Here is a 16,252-nt window from a genome sequence, read left to right as displayed (position 1 = left end):
CGCCGAGAGAGTTCTCGAAGAGGCCGAGCATAGTCCTCACACGTACGTTTAGTGAGAATGCCATCCAAACTTTTCGTTGCCGATCCTATTGCATATTTCCTACAATTCTTCCTCATTAACTGTTAATCTTTTCCGTTGCTTTCATGGTGAGGGAATAAAATGGTAACAATTTTTTGAGAAGATGGCTCACGGAAGTCATTTACAGTGCACTTTATCTTGATAGCTTTTTACTACTACCATGTGAACCCGACCCCGGCGATTTCTGTCGAAATTATTGCACAACTACTTGAAGCAATTCCTTTTTTCATTAAATATTCTACTTTAAGCGGTTTTGCCATTGCCTAAATACGTCCTCTTGACCGTCGCTACCGGGTTTTTCTCTAAACCCCCAGATATACAGCTCGAAACTTTACAATTTGTTTGGGTTGCCTAGCGGGGACTAGTCGCCTTCTTGATAATAGTAGCATCGTTTGCCTCCGTTACTCGTTGGACAATCTGGGTGACCTTTTTAAGGACCATATCGTTCATAGATATATCGGCTTTGAGCATGGTTGAAAACGAGTCGCCCTCAAAAGCCTTCACCGTTCATCCGATTAGCCCAATCCGCATTCTACAGGGCTCCCTTTGTAGCATGATTCTCCTCTCGATGCAGATGGCCTGGTGGTCTGGTATAGTCCTCACTAACATACCAACCGTCTCTCCTGACTAAAGTCACGCTCGCATATGCTATAACAGACCTCAGGTCTCTCCCTTTGAAAGAATGTCAGATCCCAGCATTCACATCCAATTCCGCGAATGCTTTGAGTAGAATACGCCCCCTACACTTCTTGTTCGACTGCCCCATTTAAGAGCTCACCCATCATAGTGCATTGCTAGGATTTTAAGCCCTCGAATAATTTTCTAAAAGTCAGCATCTTCTCATATTCGGCAATTGAATCGGCAGTCATATTACGATTCTATGGATAATACTCTCTTCACCTTTTGCAGCACTGTGCTTTTGTTCTTTCGTAGCGGTTCAATGCCAGCTTTTCTTAAACACCTCGACTACACTGATGACAGCTGCTGGTTCTCTCACCCAATCAAGGTCTATGGCCAGATGAATATTGATTTGAAGAAGGAGGCTACTAGTGTTGGACTGCAAATATGTAATACCAAATCAAGGTTCTCAGTCCCACCTACGAGTGTGCTATCTGGTTTAATTTAAGTGCTAGCCAAATGGAGAAAATAAGGATCTTTGAAAGGAAATGTCTGCGTGCTTGCACGAGGCTTAATAGGACTGCTTCGTCAAACTATGAGTACTATGTAACTAATGAAGTGATGTATGCAGCTGCTGCTGTGCCAAGAATCGACACAGTTATCGTCAGATTGATTCAGAATCATATAGCGCAATCTGCTTCGCATGGTGAGAACCCTTGAGTTTCGCAGCCGTTCTATCCAAATGATGGGTATTTCGAGAAAACTCTCACGGCAGGCTTCATTCCTCCCGAAGCGTTCGTGTATCTTGACAGGAATGGTCTAATTCTTGATTCTGCCGATGATCCGGTTATGTATCATATACATAGACGGACCACAGACAAAAGGATAGAATACCCCTCGAATTTCACAGTGGATAATAATAATAATAATCGTTGGCGCAACAATCCATATTGGACCAGGGCCTTGAAGTGTGTTAGAGCACTTCATTCAAGACCGTAACGGTACACTAGGAGGCAATGTGGTCAGCATTGCGCTCGCCCGAGATTATTACCCTGATTTGACTCAGGTACTCATTCACAGCTGAGTCGACTGGTATCCGACGTCAAATCACGATGCAAATTCCACTGCCACCAGTCAGATTTGAACCGCGACCTTCCGTATGACAGCCTAGTGCTCTAACCACTGAGCTATCCGGACACGGGGGGGGGGGGCGGGATGAAGAAGAGAAATCCTGGTACTGGTGGCTGCAGGATGCCGGTTAGCGGTGACCGTGCTCAGTTCTGCCATTTGTTTCTTGGTGGGGCTTTGTAAATATGTACATATTGAACGGGTGCTGATTTTGCCTCCAGTTGTATAATAACTTATACATACATACGTTATTATTCTTTATTTCTTTGTAAATATTACAACTGTTATTATTACCTTTTCTATTGTACTCTTATTGTAAAAAAATAAAAAAAAAATATATAATATAAAATATATAATTATGATAGTTTTAAGCACAATAATTTAAGTTAAAAGTATCTTTTGTAGCGATAAAACATTTATTACTATTATTACTTTTATATTTCTTTATTTGCCACTAAGGCCAAGTGAATTCTGTCGGGTTTGTGACCATTTCCCGACAACTTATTGTAAAATTAGATTTTTATTTCTTACTGTTTCTCTTCTCTGCCTGTAAACTGTTATTCGAAAATTTTGAGAGCCCACAGTGGCCATTAGATTTAAGTTATTTTTGTTATTTTAAAAGGTTGTTTTTTATTGTTCATTTTTCCAATCTATATACTATTGTTACCTATTGCTTAAAATGATGATGATGATTTTAAAAACTAAAAGGTTCTCTGACAAATCATTGTACAATTTCAATTTCCATTAATAGGCAGAAAAAGAAGGGAGTCGAGCAATTTATGTATCTGGGAAGCGTTGTTTCCTGCGATGGTGGCACCGAGCATAATGCCACTCGACGCATTAATATCATTAACTCAGCCTTCAGTGTTTTTTCAAGATCTGAAAACACATTTACCTCAGGACATTAATTAAGTTTAGACAGTGATCTCTCATTGGTGTACTTTGACTAAAGGCAATAACTAATGAAAAACTTCAATGTTGTTAAATGGGCCGTCTTGACGGAAAGGTGCGAGTGGCAGTGCCTCACCTTAGAGTGTTGTTGCATAGAATAGTGGAGGGAAGGTACGAAGTGCGAAATTCTCCTAAACGCGTCGCGCTGCTAGCTACCAATATTGATGGCGTGTAGGTATGCCTCAAATAGGACATTATGGCAACCATATATGTATGCAATATGCAAACGTGTAATAGACAGGATCCGAGTTAATTATGGTTGAAGAAGCAATAATCAATGGAAATTTTTTTATTTCGAATTAAAATGACACAACTGATAATAATCAAGTTTTAGAAGCAGGGGCAGTACAGGTACAAAAAGTATATCGCAGAAAGTAATTATCCTGCCAGCCAAAAAGGAGGGACGCTTTCCACCTGGAGGTCGAAAAAAAATGTGGCAGAAAAAAATGGAGAGGTTTAAGCCGCTTGATATTCCCATATTGGGAAATGGCGAAGTCGCACTTCGCTGTCCTAGAAGCAAAAAAAGTATATTTCCGCCGATAGTCTGTCTGAGAAAAGAAATAAATTAACTCCCCTCCCCTACCTAAAAAGAAGATGTTTTTTGCACGAAGGAACAAATTTAAGTTGGTCACTTTAGCAAAAACTTTTTCAGTTCGAGCCTTTATATTGCTGGCTGGGAAATTTACCACTTTATCATATTTAACAATATAATAGCTCGAAATCTACTTTTATGGTGGATTGTAGCTCTATAATCCAATGAGGATATTCATTCTCTAATAAAATCCTACTGGAAACAATAATAAACTCTACAGAGCTTTTAAGAACCGCTTACACCTGTAGTTCATCACAAACATTTTAGTCGAAGTGATTTCCAAAATTGTTTTGATAATTGCTGAGATGTGAAAACAGATTAATGAAAGCAGCAATTTTTGTGATGCTATGAAAGGAATTGATTTGAATTCGACTTTTACTGCAACTACCGAAACTGTGTAACTCAATGGAATAACTGGTGTGTTAGTAATCGGCTAGAATGTTATTTTAGACTTTCCAGTGAGATAGTTTCCGGAAATGAGCTCTGTCTCGCTTTAAGTAAGTACTTTTTTAACCTTCACAATTAACGTAAAACGAAGACCTATGTCGAGTAGTATTTATCAACACTTATCATTTAATATTCCATATTATCATTTTCGATAAAAATAGGGTAAGCTCCCCTAATAATAATAAAATTCGTTCGTGCGACAATCAAATCGGTTCTGGGTCTTGAAATGTGAAAGAGACAACGTGGTCAGCAGGCTCAGGTATTCCTTCACAACTGAGCCCGTTGGTATCGGATATCCAGTCAGGATAGAAATTCCTCCGCCAGCAGTGGAATTTGAGTCGTCGCCTTTCGCTGCGACAACAGCGCTCACGAAACCATCCCGACCTGCAACACACTCAACGCGATATTCCATTCCAGTTACAATCTCTCTGTAAATCCAGTTGCTTCAAATAATCATATAACAAGAATTCGCCAAGAATTGATTATGTGGTCTTGCTGCTTCCTTATCGACTGAGCATTGCTGAAGTAGGACACGTATATATTCAGCGGCATAAATTCCCCCTGAAAGTGTGAAGTTCGAAAAAGGCAATTCTGGCCTACTATAATTTTGTTAATGGTAGCATGATTTTCTTCGAACTTAAGGGGGTTTGCGGTAATTTCGGAAAGTGTAGTAATATAAAGGGTTGGGGAAAAAGAAATGGCATATTGTGTCAATAGATGGCGACACTGAAACATATCTTGTGTTGTACTTATCGCATCGGGTCATACTATACGGCAATTTGAAGACGACAATCTGTGCTACAAAGGTCTCGTTGACAGTGTTGTGATCATACGTTTCAATCTCAAGTTATAGCGCGTCAAAGATGGAGTCCACCAAGCAAGAAATTCGTCATATTTCACGTTTTTACTACCTGAGAGGTAAAACTGCAACGAAGGCAGCCGAACAAATTTGTGAAATTTATGAGCCCGATTCTGTAACGATTCGCACAGCACAGCGTTGGTTCGATCGATTTCGTTCTGGTGTAGTGGATGTCGAAGATACACCCCCTACTGGTAGGCCAATCGTCGTACAAACCGATAAAATCGTCGAAATCATCCAAGTAGATCGGCATGTGAGCATTTGTTCGATTGGCCAGGATCTGGGTATAAACCATAAAACCGTTTGGAGCCATTTGCAGAAGCTTGGATTCCAAAAAAAGCTGGATGCTTGGGTGCCACACGAGTTGACGCAAAAAAATCTCTTGGATCGAATCAACGCCTGCGATGCACTGCTCAAACGGAACGAATTCGACCTATTTTTGAAGTGAATGGTGACTTCTGATGAAAAGTGGATCACGTACGACAACCTTAAGTGAAAAAGATCGTGGGTTGAAGCGTGGCGAGCCGGCCCAAACCATTGAATTGGAAGGAAATCATACACTATAAGCTGTTCAACTATGGCCAGACCCTAAATTCGGTCCTCTATTGTGAGCAACTCGACGGTTTGAAGCAGGCGATTGATCAGAAGCGCCCAGCATTGGTCAATAGGAATGGTGTTGTGTTCCACCAGGAAACGCTCGGTCTGACACATCTTTGATGACCCGCCAGAAGCTACGGGAGCTCGGATGGCATGTCCTATCGCACCCACCGTATAGTCGGGACCTGGCACCAAGTGATTACCATCTATTCCGGTCCATGCAAAACGCTCTTTGTGCTACTAAGTTGACCTCAAAAGAGGCTTGCGAAAAGTGGCTGTCTGAATTTTTTTGCAAATAAGGAGGGGGGGGGGGGGGGGTTTATAAGAGGGGATAATGAAGTTGCCTTCTAAATGGTAACCAGTTTGCGAACAAAACCGGGCATATTTGACTTAAATCAGATAATTCTAAGTATGTTAAATAAAACGTCAAATTTCGATCGCAAATACCACATTTCTTTCCCCCCAACCCAATATTATTATTGACTTTATTTGAACAGATATCATAATTAGATTAATGTGAGGCCCAGATTTTATATAGGGACCCGATTCTGTTTTTTTTTCAAACTTGTTGATTCTGTCATTTCTGAGAATGAGTCCTGACTCACTTCAAGTCTGTATCTAATATCCCCCTACTAACCTATTTCGCAACAGGTCTATGACCCGTTGCCCGTTTCACCAAGTATTAATTGAGATCTTTCATTTGATATCCAACATGGCTATTTTCGGAGGAAAAAAATGTATACCTATCTTCGCTTATATGCCCCTCCCCCCATAAAGTTTATTCTTGCACAAAAATTTTCAAAAGGATAAGTTGTGCTACAAAAGTTAACTTTGCATCCACAAACAAGGTGATAACTACAAGAATTCACTTGGAGCGTCTTTTAGAATTCTGACGAAAATGTGTGCATAAATGTCAATTAGCTGACTGCATCCTAGATATAGACGCATGCTTGAAACGATATTCGAAGAGAACAAAGCTGATATAATCTAGGCAGCGCTACTAAAAGTTGGGAATAAAGGACGTGATTAACGATCCGCATCTTAAAGAAAATCATTCTAAAGTCAACGCCCCGGAACGAGTTTCAGCGTAGACGCAATTGTATAATCCTAGTTAAGCTCTATCAAATGTGGCCAGAGCGTCTTTTTATTTATTTAGACTAGGAAATTGGAGGTTTCGCAGCTCAGTCAAATGTATAATAACTGCACTGAACAATGCAAAATCGGAGCACCGGGATACAGCATTTACACATATGATCTACATTTTTTTAAAGATATTTACTTTGGGCCTAATCAAGACGAATAAAAAATTTGGAAGATATCCAGAAAGAAATCCTTCCATATTGTTGCAAGCCTTACCAGGATCTTTATAATTATTTAATCCAATTTATCTTTAGTTATTTTCCTGTGCACACTACATCTGAGAAAGTGGTAAAACTCGTAAGCCCTCGGAACTATTATAATTCATCCCTTCAGCCATGTGGCCCTGAATATTATTCATCTTATTTTTACTCGCGTTAATTAGTCTTCGTAAAACTACAAAAATATAATTTATTATTCCAATTTGGACGGTCATTTCTATTCTGCTGCCAACGTGTAGTTAAAACTTCTTTTATAAAAAATGCTGATATCACCGATTTATTTTTCAAATATCTATGTACGCGTGAATAATTAGAAAAACCGATTTACACTGACCACGATGCTCTTACGTAATCACAATTATCACCACCTGAGCATTCAATGAACTGAATAAAATTGTTGATGTTTTACTCACCTTTCCAAAGGAAGTGCTTAATTAATCCCAAACAATGTCCTTCGCATACAGAAATAATCAAAACTGATTCATTCAAAAGTTGTCGATGCCAAAAATACTGCAATTAAGTGTTCGATTTCAGGAAAACACTTGTTTCAAATATTTTCAATCACACATTTCAACTGTCCTCGAATGTCCTCGCCAAGGGTACAAGTGATCGGCGGTCCTAATGCAACGCACTTTCAATAAATCTTGCTTTTGGAGTCCTCACGCACGTTTCACTACTTATTCTCGCTGAGAGCTCATTATGGACTGAACCAGGGGATCGCACCGGTCTCCGTGATTCCGTGCGTGATGTTTATGTACGTAGGATCCGCGGAGTGTATTGATCACCGCCACTGCACCGCGATGGCTCTTATTCCGTCCGCTGTAAAATATCTTTTAAGTAGCTACCCCTTGGATTGTTTCTTTTAAGATTTCACAGAACAGCGCGGAATCAGCGCATCTCACACATGCGATCGGTCGATCTGCTCGTGATCTTCGCATGGGGGGATGATGTGAGCTCAGTGTGCATGAGGAAAATCGGAAAATCGCTCTCCAAGAAAAACGTTCATATTGTGATTGGATTAATGAATGTTTTCGACCACCTACTATCGTTTCAAGGAAAAACCACTGTTCAATGAAATGCTATGAGAAATAGATATTTTTCTGTTGTTTTCTACGTTTTTCACAGGAAGTTCTGATTTACAAATAATATTTGCTATCCGAGATCGAAACATTTTAAGACGTACTGAGCTGAATGTGATGGGGTTGATTCGCTAAGTAACTCCATCCCACCTGCAGATATTCAATCGGAAAGAAGCAATATAAACCTAATTTTTAAAACATAATGAACCAAGAGCAATTGTTAACCAAACTGAAAAAAATTTGGAATTGGTGGCACTGGGCGGGATCAACTGTTGCAGTTCATACTTACCTTAAGAGTGTGGAGATTTTTAGGAATTTTTTTGTGACGACAAAAAAAAGAACTTTGGTTTTTTATATTGGTATTGACATATGTAAATCTCCATAAGGAAATATGTGTACAATCCGAAAACAACCATCTTAAAGAAAGATTACCAAGTGTCTTCTTGATTTCGACTGATTGGCTTATTTCAAATTAAAAAATCAAACCACATTTTAATCTGCAACCCTGCGGCGATAGAATGAATGAGGATCATCAGAGAAGATTAAAAATTAAATTTTTGACATGCCCTGAAAATTAATTTTATAATTTCATACTTCACCCTATGGGTTATGGCTGAAGACTCCACTTAGAGTTTTACCTGTTTGTCGTAAAAGATGACTAAAAGGAATAGAATTTGTGCGTTAGAAACCTGTAAATTTTGGAAAGTGCCACTGAAACGTCAACAACGCCTCGGGTTGGGACTGACTTTTGGCTGGAATGCACGCACATTCCTCTACAACGATAGCAAGGGTCTGCAGAATGTTCATTTTCTCCGACTCGAGCGGGAATTCCGACGATATAGGCTGGACATTCTGGGCTAAGCGAAGTAAGACAATGGGGCTCTGGAAAGTACTCCTTTCCCTCTTGCCACACTAATGGCAATGTACTTTTGTACTTTGGAAAGCCAAGTGGTAGTAGACGCGAACCTGGTGTCGGGTACTTTCTAATCGCTACCATAAGGCGCGCTCTCGTGACCTGGGAACCGATTTCTGACAGACATGGGAGTAGGTAATGTATTTATATACTATTACAAAGGTGGTATTACCTTAAAATGTGCGATGTGCGCCGTCACCAAGCGCGATTCAAACATTACAACATCACCAAACATTGCAACAACACCTAACATTACTGCATTACCAAGCATCACCGCATTATAAAAGTGATATTGTAATATAACATGGCCTAATATTATCGTACTTCGTAGTACAAGTTGCGGTGGCAGTTGTCTATCCTGCCGCCGAGTATCAGGCTGGCTTTGGATTTGCTTTAGACCAACTTTGGGCTGGCTTTGGAATGCTTTGGATTGGTTTGGGCTGACTTCGGGCTGGCTTTGGGCTAGGAAATGATTTCAGGTGCATGTGAATATGGGGATGCAGATTCTTGGCTTCAAGTAATTGATTTATAATGTTAGGGTTTGAAATGAATGTAGGCTTCTGGTTGATGTGTATATACCTGGATCGTTAGTTTAGGTAATAGTTTCTAGTACAGGCGGCCGAGGCAGTTATCGAGTGCTGATAGCAGTGTTTATACCAAGTGGGGCCTATGTCGTCTTGTAGATTTGGAATGTAAAATGAACTTATAATCAATTTCTTCCTTCTAGCAAAATCAAGTAGCCCCGCGCGATCTTCGAAGTAGCCTTAAGGAGGCTATACGGGAAAGTAAGAGGGATTGCGACAAGCAGTTGCGTCTTGAAGTAAATACCAACCCATGGGGCGTTACTTACGAGGTTGTAATGAACAAGATTCGTGGACAAAAATCACCCCAAGTGACGTACCCGTGCCTGTTGTTCAAAATAATCGCAATCCTTTTCCCACAACAAGAAGAGGAGAGATCTGTGGACGAATTGGGGACAATAACACTCCAGCGTTGGACGGGATCCCAAACAAAGCCCTGATGTTGGCTGCTAAAATCAGGCCCGCATGGTTCATAGGTACATTTAAATCAGGCATGGTTGAAGGAGTGCTTCTCGCTCAGTAAAGAGGCAGAGATTGGTTCTGTTACCGAAGCCCCACAAACCACTTGGCGCACCCTCTTCATATCGCCCTATCTGTCTTTTAGACACTATGGGGAAGATGTTGGAGAGGGTGATATACAACAGGCTAGTCGTCGGGCTAGTGGGTAGTCTATCGGAACAGCAGTATGGGTTTCGTAGAGCGCGGTCCACGGGTGATGTCATTGCTACGGTCGTGCACCTGGTCCGGGATGCATCGGTCGCTGGTAAGTGCTCCGCGGTGTTAACGCTGGATCTCGGGAATGCCTTTAACTGAGCTAACTGGGGTTGAATTAAGGTCACCCTGTCTAAACTGAGTGTGCCTGGTTACTTAGCTCGGATAATCAACAGTTACCTTTCGGGGAGACTTTTTTGGTACGAGACGAACTACGGACCGAAGGAATATATTGTGACAGCAGGTGTTCCCCAAGGATCCCTACTGGGGCGCCTGCTATGGAACATAATGTATGACGGAGTGCTTGACCTTCGCGTGCCAAGGGAGCAACATAGATTGATTTTGCAGATGAGCTGGCAGTGGTAGTAGTTGCGAAGGACCATCTGAACGTGGAACTGTACGCAAGTGAAACCATTCATGCTATCAAAGCATGACTCCAAATGATGAAATTGGACCTGGCGGAAGATAAGACGGAGGCGATCCCTATTAACAATTGCAGGAAAAACAACACTGTCAAAATCCGGGTTGGTAATCATGAGGTCGTTTCAAAATTGATCAATAGATACCTGGGGATAATGATCGATGCCAAGTTGAGCTCGCAAAAAGGCAGCAAAGTCTAGTTCATTTCTAGCAGGGATGGTGTCATATCTGTTTCTCAGCTGGTTTTGATTAAGATTTTGTGTGTGATATGTGAACTTTTATTATGCCAAGCAAAGATAACATAAATCATTTGGTGCTGTCGAACACTTTACATTTTCATCATCAGCAACGGTCCATTAACCGGCATCCGGTCTAGGCCTGTCTTCGTAAGGAACTCCAGACGCCCCCATTTTGGACCGAGGTCCACCAAGTCGATATCCCTAAAAGTTGTTTGGGGTTCTAACCTACGCCATGGCTCCATCTCAGGCAGGACCTGCCTCGTTTTTTTCTACCATAGACCTTTCGAGCTGGATCATCCTCATCCATACGGATTAAACTGTAACCTATTGAGCCAGATTTTATCCACAACCTGACGGTCATGGTATCGCTCATAGATTTCGTCGTTATGTAGGCTACTGAATCGTCCATGCTTATGTAGGGGGCCACAAATTCTTCGGAGGATTCTTCTCTCGAACGCGGCAAGATTTCGCAATTTTTCTGGTTGAGAACCTAGGTTTCCGAGGAACACATAGGGACTGCAAGGTCATTGTCTTGTACAGTAAGAGCTTTGACCCTATGGTGAGACGTTTCGAGCGAAACAGTTTTTCTAAGTTGAAATAGGCTCTGTTGTCTGCCAACAATTGTGCGCGGATTTCATCGTCATTGGTATTATCGGTTGTGATTTTCAACCCCAGATAGGATAAATTTTCAACGGTTTAAAGTTGTAGCCTCCTCTTCCCGTTTGACCAGTGCGATTCGATGTTATTCGTTCTTTCGTTTTTGGCGCAGACGTTTCCACCATGTACTTCGTCTTGCCTTCATCAATGTGCAGCCCGAGATCTAGTGCCGCCTGCTTGATCTGGTTGAAAGTAGACCGTACATTTCGGGTTGTTATTCCCATAATGTCAATATTGTCAGCGTAGGCCAGTAGTTGGGTGGATTTGAAGAGGATGGTGCCCCTCGCATTTACATCTGCACCGCGAATCACTCTCTCCAGGGCCAGGTTGAAGACAACGCATGATAGGGCATCCCCTTGTCTTAGACCGTTGTTGATGGTGAACGGTCTCGAGGGTGAATCTGCTGTTTCTTGGTCAGGGTTAGCTAGTCAGTGTTATCAATTTCGTTGGGATACCGAATTCTCTCATGGCCGTATACACTTGGCTATGCTATCATAGGCGGCGGTCTTAAAGTTGATAAAAAGATGTTGTAACTAACTGATGTCCATATTCCAATAGTTTTTATATCGCCTACCGCAGAGAGAAAATCTGATCTGGTGCTGATTTCCAACCAATTCGGCTGTAATTCCATCGGCTCCTGGCGACTTATGGTTCTTAAGTCGGTAGAATGTGCGGACTTTTTCTTCCATGCTTGGTGGTGGCAACATTTGTCCGTCGTCTGCAGTTGGCGGTACCTCCAACTCGTCCATATTTTGGTTGTAGAGCAGTTCATCAAAATAGTCCGATTTCCCTCTTTGTCTCGGCAGGATGAGCATCGAGGTGTGTAAGACTTCATACAGCCGACGTGTTGGTAAAAGTTCTGCACCTGATGCAGTTGCTCTTTGCACTTTTCGAGTTCACAGACCTGTTGCTTCTCCCAGGCTTCCTTTTTCAGTCTGTGAAGTCGTTTCTCCGCTCGACAGAGTTCATGATAAGTCTCTGCGCCTGCCTGCTTTTTTGAAACTACGACATTACTCGGTATGCAGCATTCTTCCGTTTCGTTGCCAGCATACTTTATATTATAATAATAATAATCGTTGGCGTTACAATCCAATTGGTAATGAGACGTAAGGTTTGTAATATTACTTTGTAATAATGTATGTAATACTACTTAGTAATATCACGTTTTTCAAAAAATGATATGACATTAACTACTAGGTTGATATTTTGCGCGCCTCTAGTTCCGGGAAAGCTTTCTAAAGGTGAAACTGTGATCGTGATGAGGAATCTGAAGGCGAAGGCGGGATCTGACAACACCTGGCTTAGACATATGACATGTCTTCGCCTCGGCAACTATAATGGCGTAAGGTTTGTAGACTTTTTGGTGGTACATTGTTCGAGCACATAGCCTGCCATAAAGTTAGTTAAATTTCAGCTGACCGACACCGTTCGAGCAATCAGATTGACCGTCTCCTCGATGTGTGTAACAAAAGACCCGAAAGCGATTATCATCTAATGGTCGGCTACTTTCGCTTGCGTGTTGCGCCGGGCCCTTCTGGCTGGGTTGGAGAGCTGTGACCCTCCAAGTTAACACCGACCGCCTATATGATTCAGTTGTCGCTGGACAGTGGGAGAGTTATTTTGCTGATCGGACGGCAGATATACTAACTAACCCGCCTGATAATATCGATGAGCATGCTCTTTTCTCGGGTGCAACGCTGGTCGTCGGCTACGTCCTGAAGGTGCATCGTAAAATCTGGCTGACTATGGAATCGTGGAAACGGATCAATGAGCGGAAGGGGTTGAAGGCTCTGCCGCTGCGAATTATGGTGGGCGTGATGACTTCAACTTTGATACCGGGTGAGATTCCGGAAAGGTCAGCCTAATGTACGCTGTGACAAAAGAAAATTTACTATTGGGCTGGTCGGAGAAGCGGGAGATGGCACAAAACCTAGTGATAATCGTTAAGATTCGAAAGAAGAGCAACCGTTTCGAGTGTGGCAATTGGAGGGGTATCTGCGTGCTTCCTGCCGTTGCAAAGGAAATAATTTGAATAATCCTGGAAGGCATCAAAGAATATCTCGAAATTTTGATAGAGAGAGGGTAAGCTGTTTTCCGCTCTGGACCCTCCTATATCAACACCCTGCGGATCATTTTGGAACATTGTTTGCAGTTTAAATCGTCGCTTTACTTCGTCTTCACCTTTTTCGAAAAAGATTTCGATAGTGTGAACAGGGATCGTATCTGGCGTGCTCTACATCCGAGGGGCATTTCTAATACACCTACCAGCTGGGGTGAAAAGTTCATAAGCTAACACACAAATGGGGCAACCAGTATGAAATCCATATGGTTTCTAGTTAACCCTAGTCCCCAACCACGTGTACAGATTTGACATCTGTTGGACTATTAGTATGTGGGATAGAGCATTTTGAGTGAAGCAACTTTTGTTAGTTTGAAGAAAATGGATAAAGAGGAATTTCGTGTGCTAATAAAGCATTGCAATATTGTTGAAGCCAAGGCTTGGCTTGACATTATTATATGAACGCGGTGGACGCCCCAAAGAGGCTGTTATCGACGCATATATTATTTCGGGTGATATTGACATTCAAAATCTTAAGCGAAAATTTTGACCTGTTATAATTTTGTTAGTGATACGATTTCCACCAAAGTTGGTGAGATCATGCTCTATATTGTAGCCTACATTAGCCTAGGATCAACTTAAGGGGGGTTTTGCAGCCAATTATTAAAAATTATAGTAATATACTATTATTAACTTCATTTGAATAGATACGAATATAGATATGTGAGGTGCGGCCACATCTCCCATCAGGCGCGACCCCAGCTGGCGGATTGGAGCATACCTATTGATGTGTAAATGTGTGTTCATGCACTTTTCTTTTTTGATTGTGCGTGCACAACTCTGTCAAAACAAAAGCAAAAGCATGATGGGCAAAAGCAAAGAATGATGGGCTAAAAGGAGATAGCTGGCCAAAAAAGGCTATTTCGACACCCATCGGATCTGATCAAGAGGTAGTTCAGCAGCAGCAAATAGATCCATTCAGGAGAAGCTCATCAATTTTACGATCCCCTCTAATATCAAAGCTTGCAAAAGAGAAAGCTCATGGGAGCTCAGCAATTGAAAAAGGTGAAGGAGTCAGTAAAATGAGTAATCTGGCCAAGACTCACCGAGAACAGAGCCCTCTAAAATAGTGGAGCTGTCCGAATTCATCAAGGACAAGCACAACGTGCACCAAGCCGGTAAGAACATGGTGAGGGTCATCAGGGTGCTTTAGAATAGGTTGCAGAAAGAAAAAAGAAAGCCTAAGGAAAAGCCGGACATCCCAGCCCCAACAGTGTCACAGGCGACCCAAGTGACATCAAAGCACAAGGTCATCGACCTTCGATCAAGTAAGAGAGTGCGAAACAAAGAGGAGGAAGCTTTGGGGAATCAACGGGCACCAAAAAGGAAAAAAAGGGGTCTTGACCAGCCCAACAAGCGGAACTAAAAGTTCAGAAGGGCCCAAAGTGCCCAAAGGAGGAATGCCGGCTAGCGAAGCGAAACTGAAGGAAAATAAGAACGGTGGTTGGACTAAGGTCACGAATAAAAAAAGGGATAAGAAACCAAAGGTGCGAATTCGCCCGGAGGCAATTGTAAGAGAGGACATCTAACGTATGCAGAGTTACTGAAGAAGCTGAAATCTGACCCCGACCTAAAAGACCTAGGTCAACTCCTCAATGTCAACTCAAGAAGACCGAGAGAGGGAATCTCATGTTTGAGCTGAAAAAATCTGGCGTGGGAAAAACTGACGGCTTTCGTAACCAAGTTATAAACTCACTTGGGGAGAATGTCGCGGTTCACTCCCAAAAACATGAGATCTATATACAGTGCAAGGATCTCGATGAGGTAACATCCAGAGAAGACATCTGCACTGCCTTGAAGGAACAATTCAAGTTGGAGGAATTCAGCGAAGAATCTATCTTGAGCCTAACAAAAGCTTATGGCGGTACTCAAACGGCCACAATGCTACTACCAGTGGAGCCAGCGCAGAAGTTGTTGGCCGTGGGGAGGTTGGGATTGGATGGATTGTTTGTTGACTAAGGGAACAGATCTCTTTAAATAGGTGCTTCAAATTCCTAATGTTTGGACACTTCGCGAAGGCATCCACTAGCAGCATCGATCGGTCCGATCGATATCGAAGGTGTGGGAAGGAAGAAAATATTATCAAGGGGTGCAATGGAGACCCCAAATGCATTTCGTGCGAAGGTAATGGGGGACAGGATAACCGGCATATTGCCGGAAGTGGTAAATGCCCGGAATTTAGGAAGGCTTTAACTATAGTGAAAAAATGAGATTAATATAAATAAACCTCAATCATTGCAGGGTCGCACAAGATCTGCTTGCGCAGACCACTTACGAATCCGCCATGAAGATTGCTATAATTAGTGAATGGTACAGAAATTTTGACCGTGGTGTATGGGTCACAGATTCGACTGGTGGAGCGGCGATATGGGCGTGTGGTCGTCAAGCCATTCAATATAGCATGGGTCAAATATGGGCTCCGACAGGTGAGATTACGCCCGTAGTCCCGCGGAGGAAAATGAATCTGGTGGGGCCCCAAAAACACCATCATCAATTTATTCTTCGATGCAGTTACCATTACAGAGCATATCAGATGATAATAGCCTCTTTGGCTCGGCTTACCTTTTTACTGAGACATTATCACCGCCAACCTTTAACAGGACCAAAGATGGAGGACATTCATCTCCTTCATGCAAATCCCTATTCAAAATTGAACGCTATCGTTTTTACTTAACAATAACCCCAAGGTGGTTAGAGAGGGAGACCTTCCCCTTCCTCCTGCATACCATTCCCTTCCCTGTCCCTTCCGGTACATCTCAACTGCTGAAAAACCCACTTTGAGGCGCCAAAGCATTTGGTCGATTTCTCGATTTGTTTTGGGATGTATTTTCATCTGCATTGAACAGGTGTGCCCAGCTGTTATAGGCCACATTTGTGTATAATTATTGAAAGTATTGCCGAAATT

At 42.1% G+C, this 16,252-nt stretch overlaps 1 protein-coding gene across 3 annotated transcripts in view; it reads right to left on the bottom strand.

Annotated features, from left to right (window-relative positions):
• Positions 1 to 7,436, bottom strand: part of LOC119650217 (zinc finger protein 184) — a 39,282-nt gene extending 31,846 nt beyond the window's left edge. For all 3 annotated transcript variants that reach the window (XM_038052785.1, XM_038052786.1, XM_038052787.1), the window contains exon 1: positions 7,042 to 7,436. The gene's annotated coding sequence lies outside the window, so the exon portion shown is untranslated. The remainder of the gene's footprint in view (positions 1 to 7,041) is intronic.
• Positions 7,437 to 16,252: the final 8,816 nt, after the last annotated feature.

This window comes from Hermetia illucens, chromosome 2, assembly GCF_905115235.1.
Source record: "Hermetia illucens chromosome 2, iHerIll2.2.curated.20191125, whole genome shotgun sequence".
Classification (NCBI taxonomy): Eukaryota; Metazoa; Arthropoda; class Insecta; order Diptera; family Stratiomyidae; genus Hermetia; species Hermetia illucens.
The sequence above is the reverse complement of the archived record's forward strand: the minus strand, read 5'-3'. Positions and strand labels throughout refer to the sequence as shown.